Source organism: Lepisma saccharinum, chromosome 5, assembly GCF_977018435.1.
Source record: "Lepisma saccharinum chromosome 5, izLepSacc3.1, whole genome shotgun sequence".
In the NCBI taxonomy this organism is placed as follows: domain Eukaryota; kingdom Metazoa; phylum Arthropoda; class Insecta; order Zygentoma; family Lepismatidae; genus Lepisma; species Lepisma saccharinum.
This window is the reverse complement of record NC_139233.1, coordinates 51014305-51022620: the sequence shown is the minus strand read 5'-3', so window position 1 is coordinate 51022620 and position 8316 is coordinate 51014305.

The following is an 8316-nucleotide window of genomic DNA, read 5'->3' as shown; positions in this document are numbered from 1 at the left end:
TCCACAATACACACTTTTTCATTATATAGTTAATTATTAATGTTGTTATTAACGATTGTTACCAGTAAAAATATAAACCATGAGGATTTTTAAAGGGGTGATAAGTGAAAAAAAAGCCAAGACATATATTTTATCCCTGTTTATTACCAATATTTACAAAATTCAAAAGAGCCGCACACACACACATACATATGTAAAATGTTTATATTGTGTCACCAGTTTATCAGCATGTTATTTAACAAGTTTTTATTCTTCAAGTTTGTTCATTCACCCACATAAGGAATTGTGTCACTATCATATCCATTTTCTGCTGCAACCACTGAATTAAAATGTTTCACTATTTTTTCCACAAGCATGTTCTCGCAAGAAACAAACACTTCTTTGGAAAGTCTTTTTCCGTCGATGTTTTGTATAGACAAAGGCTCAGGTTTTGTACATCCATGTAGATGGGAAAGCACAAACTTCTCCTTATTACATGCATGGACAGGGGAAATATCTGTGCAACCGAAACATTGTTCGCGAAGGTCGAGAATGCAAGATTCCACACAGTTTCCAAAATATGATTTCAGATACGGCGACACTGTTTCACACATAACTTTCGCATGCTCGATGCACACAAATATCTTCATAAAGTTCCGCCACGAACTTTCTGCGATGAACACTATCTCCAGGGAACCGTAAGCTGGTTTCTTCCTTATAATGATCTGACGGCGATTGTACAGTGTGGTTATCAGCAATTCATGTTGCTCACTTAGTGGGTAGGAAACACGAGGCTGCTCACCTGGAATAGCGATGTAATTGTCGATTACTGGAAACAATTCCTGAAGAGCGAGCCACTCCTGCAACTGTAGTTCAACACCGGCCGCCCCGCTTCTGTGTAGCCTGACCACAGGTTGGAAATCCAGATGAGAGGAAAGTCCGATTGAGATAACCTTTGTTTTCGAAGCTTTCAAATAGTAGACGTGATCAAATAATATCGACTGGCGTATAAGACTAGTTACTTGTTTTTGTTCTTCAGGTAAATGCTGATCGCTCTCTTTCTGAAGAACCCCCTTGAAATTAGTGTACGGTTGAAATTTTTTTTTTCAGCGGCATCGAAATAGAGGATTCCATGACTAAGAACTGCGAGATACTGCATGTCGCAGCGTGCAGGTATACATTTCAAGAAATGCGTGGGTGTGTTTTTGAGACGCATGCGTGCGTAGCAAACCAAGAGCACGTGCTGGACAAAAAAGGTGGAGGGGGCGGGGCCTTACAAAGATCAATGGTGAGAGAAAAATCAGCAGAATATCATAAACGTCATATTGAGGAAATATTGGATAACAAATATTAATTAATTTAATTAAAGCATCAACCGCATTGTCGATCTGAAATTAGGTTTATAGACAGGGGGCAAAATGGAAAATATCGACGATGTTCTACTATTGGATTGTTTCTGTATTTCCATCGGTATAATCCTCCACCACATTTGAAGCATACTGTTTTATCCTCTTTTTGAATGTAAAATAATCCTGCTTCGGACAGAGCTTCTACAAACGGGAATTCTTTTGATTGCCAGTTTCTGAAAGAGGACAATCTAGCATTGAAAGATCCCATCTCTGGATATTGCGTCATTGTTCTGTAAAGACACAAAACAAGATAAATATTATAAGTAAGCTGTTGTAAACTGTAACGCTACAAAATTATTAATATACTATTAGGACTATATGTAACTTGTATAAAATTTCAAACAGTATTTACTGTCAACATTTTCTAGTATACGTACCGAGTATTATAAATTTAATTTACGAGTCAGCAAATAAGTTGTTATAATATTGTCTTTTTTTATCGGTACTGGGAATAAAATTTGAAATTTATGCATGGGTTTACCAGAGGCTCTATGGAATAAATACAGAAAACAGTAATGCCCACAGTACACAGACCCGTAACTTTGTATCTGATGAGTGTTGTACGTATAGAATTTAGAGTTACTTTCCAAAAATCGCAAATGGTTATGCACATGTGGAGGTTTTCCGTAACTATCAAAAAATTCCCCCCGGGAGTTACTGTCTATGTAAATTGCTACCCAGTGCTTCCCGGGGCTATCTTTGGGATCTGTATTTACAATCAACGCTGCTGGTAGTTCCACATGTACAGGTAATTCATTAGCTGCGAAAACCCCAACATGATGATTGTCAAAGGCTCTATTTGATATTAACCCGTGAAGCAAATTTAAAGTCGACAGCATTGCTGGACACTAAATAGTAATATTGTGCAACTCACCTTGTTATACAATTAATCCAGATGAATATCTCTTTGATTATTAATTTCCATGAGAGCGTCAAATTCAGAGTAGATAACACAAGTCACAGTAGATTCCAAAGCCGATTTGAAGTGGACTTCCAAGCTAACAGCCCCTTGCCGTTGAAGACTGCAGTGGGATATGGCACTTGCATCTGCGTCTGGTGTTATATCGAAAACAAGTAATGCGTATCCCTGGGGGTATTCCTCACGCGATATATTGTTTCCTTCATCCATATAGTGTATCCCTGTTCCAGAGAATAATGTGTGATATGCTGTTATGTACTTGTTGTTTTCAAAGTCTGGTTGAAGTGGTTTGCCGGGAATTTGGACTCCATCAACATATAAAGTAAAGAAGTTGTAATTGAAATGTTGAAAATTGAGTGGGTTTGTAGACAGAGTGCCGTTGAATGCATCGTTGGTAACAAACCCCACAACTAATCGTTTCGGAAGACGTCCAAGTGTCACATTGTCAATTGTTTTTGAAACAATATCTTTTGGAATAGTTACAGCTTTAAGTTGTACTGTTGTTAGAGGGTATTTTGCTGTATGTTTTTGCAATATGCGATTGTGACTAAGTTTGATGGATGAACTAACCGATACTTTTCTCACATATAGTGTAGCATCCAGAATTTCCACTTTGCCTTCACTGTCATCTAATCCCATCAAGCAGAAAGTGTTTTTCGAAGGAATCAGTTTTATTCGCATTTCCACTCCATTGATCAAAAATTTCTCTTGATTGAAAATATTCGAATGCAAGTAACCAAACATATCAAATGTTTTACTCTGTTTTGTTAGTTGGTTACGTTTTGTAAAGCCTTTGTTGTCTTCCGAAACGTTATCAAAAGCGCCTGCTGTATCCTTGTACCACAATGCACTTTGGAGATGAGATGATTTTGCAGATATGTCATAGTTCAGTGCTTTTTCAAAATAAGACCTGTATGGGTGCATGTGAGATGGAAACGAGATGAGTTTGTTATTTAAGTAGATTTGTACTTCGCTGAACATTGCATTGAGAAAATCATTGACAGGCCCAATTGTTTTATCTGTGGGTAGCAATAACTGACCATTCGCTTTTACAATTCTGGCATCTATATTCAACATTGTGTGTGCTAAATCCATATAATCATCACCATGTCCAGGTATTACAAACTCGGTGGGGGCATTATCTGCCAGAGAACTAACAGGTTTGTATCCGATGGTGTGGTGTTCTAAGATGCTTGTCTGAGTAGGTTTTACCGAGAAAATATCCAATTCACTTTTAAAACACTCACATGATTTCTCCCTAATTAGCGCCATATCTAATCAAAAATATCTGATGTTATTTGAATTTTCTTACGGTTGCGTTTGGTTGTTTTCTTGGTGTTTGTATTGGCACTGGATCTCTTCTTTCTCTGAGCGGTCCTTCCAGTTCGCTGTCCCGAAGCAGAGTGTCCTTTTGGAATGTTTATGCCCCTGATAACCTGAGCCAATCATTTCCTTTAGCTTTGTTTCAGCTTTTCTTTTAAGATTTGATCTGGCATCCGAAATTCTGGATTGTAGTGACTGTTTTAGGGGTGTTTTGTCTACAACATCACCTAACACATTTACCCCTCTTTTTAACATTTCTTTCCCTACAGCTTTCGCTCCTTTCTTGATAAGAGGCAAAGCTGAGCGAAAAAGTCCTCCAAGAAAACTTCCAATGCCATGTCCTTTTTGATAGGCAGCACCGTAATATATGTTACCCACACCAGATCCAGCTTGTTGATGGTAGTATTGAAAATATGGGTCATTCATAATCAGAGCTTTTCACCACAACATCTAAAATGAAGTTTCAAACACACTAGTCCGAAGGAGAATGGGATGTGTGCACCAGTGCTGTCCCTTAAGTCAATTTCTATTTGATCGAAATTATGTTTCTGCACTGGGATGTAATGTGGTGAATCGAAAATTTGCACACCATCACTTCCAAAAGTATGTTCCATAGGATTAATGTTTATAATACGTAATAGAGGGGCGATAGCATCTCCCACCATATGTGATTCCACAATATCTGTGTAAATATACATCTGGGAAGGAATCTCTCACAACATTTGGAGGTGAGCGTCCAATTTTTACTTCTGATAGATCATCGGTCGGTTTAAAACCTAATATCCGTGCCAGTTGAGGTGACAATCGTACATTTATGTTTCTCTGCTTGGTAGATATATCAACAGTCACATGTTTGTACGCAGGATGATTTCGGAGACTAAAATTTAATGTTTCAGAATATTTATTGATTTCTGCAACAATGCTGTTTATAGATGCGTAATAGCCTTCGGATATTCGAAGTTCGTTCCATTTGACATCATCCATAGATTTATATTGAATATAGTTGTTAAATCTTGTAATGTTTAGTATTGAATAAGGATAATGCACTTCTACCAATGCCATCTCCCATTTGTTGGTGTCCAACTCCACACGGTTCTGAAGCTTTGTGGTGTAATTAGTTAGAGTATTACTTGGGAAATATTTCATGGAACTGTTACTAGGCAAAGTAAGGTAGAAAGCGTTTGCTTTTCTCATGATGTGTTATGAAGGTTATTTGTACCATTGATGAGAATACCTACAAAAATTTATGCCTCTCTCTCTCTTTTTTTGACTCCAAAAACGATGCGCTAATCCAACTGTCAAATAATCTGGAGTAACCTTTCCAATGAACTAACAACTTTTTACTGGCTCCTTTACCTTTGGTCGCAAGGATTTTATCAATTTCATGCATATCCGGTAAGCGGACCAGTTGCAACTCTTCCGTATAAAATGTTCCATCGATTTTATGTCCTTGTAGATCTTTTAATTCATACACTTGAGGATTTCTTTTCAATATACGTTCCACTACAAATATTTCTCTTGTCCAATTTTCCATGTAACCTTTGTCAAAGCGTTTTTTTTGTTTTTGTTATTCTCACTGTATCTCCTATTTTGAATGGCATCTTCAATGACAATAGTGGAGATGAATCAGATTTGAGTTTTTTGTCATACATATTGTGCCATACTTTCAAAACCTTCTCAGGAGTAACATCTGCTGGTGCCATTTTAATACTCGAGTGAATTTTATGATTACAAGCTTTCAAAAGCTTTGGGAGTACATTAACATAACAGCTGGTTCTTTGCTTAGTAAAATACTTCCACATGCGTTCCTTTAAAGTTCTGTTGAATCTTTCAACAATACTAGCTTTAATATCAGGATTCTTTGTTGTAAAATAAATTACATTTTGTTTTTTGAGATATTCCTGCACAATACTGTTGGTAAACTCACGCCCTTTGTCAGTTTGTTATTTCAAAGGTTTTCTTTTGCTTTGTTTGAAAATTTGCTGGAAAGCCTTTTTTATACATACACCAGTTTTATTTTTTACAGGGACAGCCCAAGCATGCCTGCTAAAAATATCGATAACTGTGAGTATATATCTGTACCCTTTGTTGTGATTCCGCAAACTCTGCATGTCATTCAAGTCAGCCTGCCATTGGTCATCGATATTATGCACAAAATAAAAGTTTCTCGGAAATCGACGCTTTACAGGTCTATGCAAAGTGTATGCAGTTTGCTTTGTCAACCAATGTTTGATTGTTGACAATGGTATGGATTTTTTTTACAGCTTTCCATAGTGTTGAAGCTGTAGAATAGGATGCTGGATGAGATGGATTGTACCAGATATTCTCTAATATTTTTTCGCTCATGGTTTGTATCTTGACCAAACTGGAACAGTACGTTTACGTTTGTGCCCTGGAAATGATGATACAAAAGAAATTGGTTCCTTTTCTTCTTCTTCTTCTGCTTCTGTTAATTCTTGTGCCTCTTCTTGGTTAGCTCCGGACAGCGGAACATGGCGTCCGGGGTTGCCAAAAACAATCTGTTGAATAAACTCCTGTCTCCGGGGGTTTCCAATATATTCTTGAGGAATATTAGATAACGCCAGAGCTCTATTGAACAGTTGCCACCCAACAGGATTGCTTGTTTTTCGTGGTCGAATTATATCCGATACTAGATCGACAATATTTGAGCCTTCAATTTTATTATTGTTAATAAAAACTGCCCCATATTTATCCCAATCAATATTACTATTATGTAAAAGACGTTCATACAACAGTTCGGCTTTTCTACGATACATGCTAGGTGTGGCAGCTAGAATTTCTTCTTTCATATCAGTCAACTTCTCAGTAGATTCTGTAATCGGTAGCGACACAGGTTCTCTTTGTTTTCGAGTAATAGACAGAAATTTTTGGAGCACAATGCTGTAACGATTCCATTTTTCATCATCCGAAAGACCTTTGAGATTCAAAATTACTTGCATATCCTGATCCAATTGCGATAAGGATGTAGACGGTGCAGACATAACAGGATGTCTCATGTTATCCATAAATTCTTGAGGTATTATAACCATTTTTTTGGCATGCTCCATGTTCAGATTTTTTTTCACTTAAATAAACTTGATAACACACCTCCTATTAAAGGGGCTAATAACGCAGGTACAAATCCTCCGTGTTGCACTAGTATCTGTTTCTTCTGCTTTGTAGAGTGTCCTTTGGCAGAGAGATTACGTATCACCTTCTTGTACCGGCTCAATCTTGTTTTTTGAGGTGTTGAAAGAGGAACATTCCCTTTTAGAACATTGTAACAACACTCACAGATTGAATTAACTAAGGAAGAATCAGCAGCTTGTAATATCGCTGTGCGAAGAGCTGGTTTAGCATCCGACAAAACTTGGAGCACTTTAGCGTGTTTCACTCTTGGAGCCATGATGACAGAATAAACGACTAGTGATTATGCTTGCTTTTTTGTAGGAATATATACATGATTGATATCATCGTCGGGAAATATCCGCGACCGAAAACGTACTTCTTCCGGAGTGTTCTGCTTCAGATCAAACAGCAAATATCCATGGGGTTCAGCGGTGGCATTGTAATATGCATCTTTTATAAAATTTGGATTCTCCGGGTATACTTGTCTAGGTAAATAATTAATTTGGGCTCTGTCTCTTGGATTTTTGAAGCATACAATATAATGACTATTTAAAGATATATCCCTATTCCCTTTTCCCTGGTGGAATAGATTTTGAGTGATAAAGAAAAGACTAATATCACGATGATGACACCCTTTTGTGAATAAATCTGTGACTCTTTGATCGCATTCCCTCATCTGATCATCGATAATAATAAGATGAGGTCCAGAATTTGGCACAAATTGGTCAATATTAGGCATTCCTTCCCGAAATTGTACAAAACCAGGGAAATCATTGTATGCAGATTGCCATTCCCCGTAGCACACCAAAAAATTGTTGAATTTTACATTTACCATTTGGGGTAAACACTGGAGAAAATGCTTCACAAAATATGTCTTTCCGCATCCTGATGGACCAGCCAATATTGCAGAGAACGGGTGTTTCCACAAGCACTCCATTTCTCAAACTGTGAAGAATGTTTTAAATTACATATAATATAAAAGTCGAATGTTATGAATATTTTTCTAGTTGTTAGATTTTACTGATATGTTGTATCTTCAAATTACATATATATATATATTATATTGTATTGTAATATATATATATATATATATACTTCATCAATAAATAAATATGTGTGTGTGTCTGTATATATATATATATATATATATATATATATATATATATATATATATATATACACACACACACACACACACACATACAGACAATTTTCTTATAGTACAGAATTCACTTTACAACAGCACAACAAATGCCAGGTAGCACTAACACTGTACGCATGCGCGTTTGTAAAACCCCGCCTACATATTCCGAGCATCAGCCTTGTGTTAGATAGCTCTCCATTGTTTCAACAACGATAAACAGCTTGGTGGTCCAGATCAAATTGGTTCTGGAATCTACTGTGCCGTGTACCGTCTACTTTGAAGTATAAAAAGGTGAGTTGCACAATATTACTATTTAGTGTCCAGCAATGCTGTCGACTTTAAATTTGCTTCACGGGTTAATATCAAATAGAGCCTTTGACAATCATCATGTTGGGGTTTTCGCAGCTAATGAA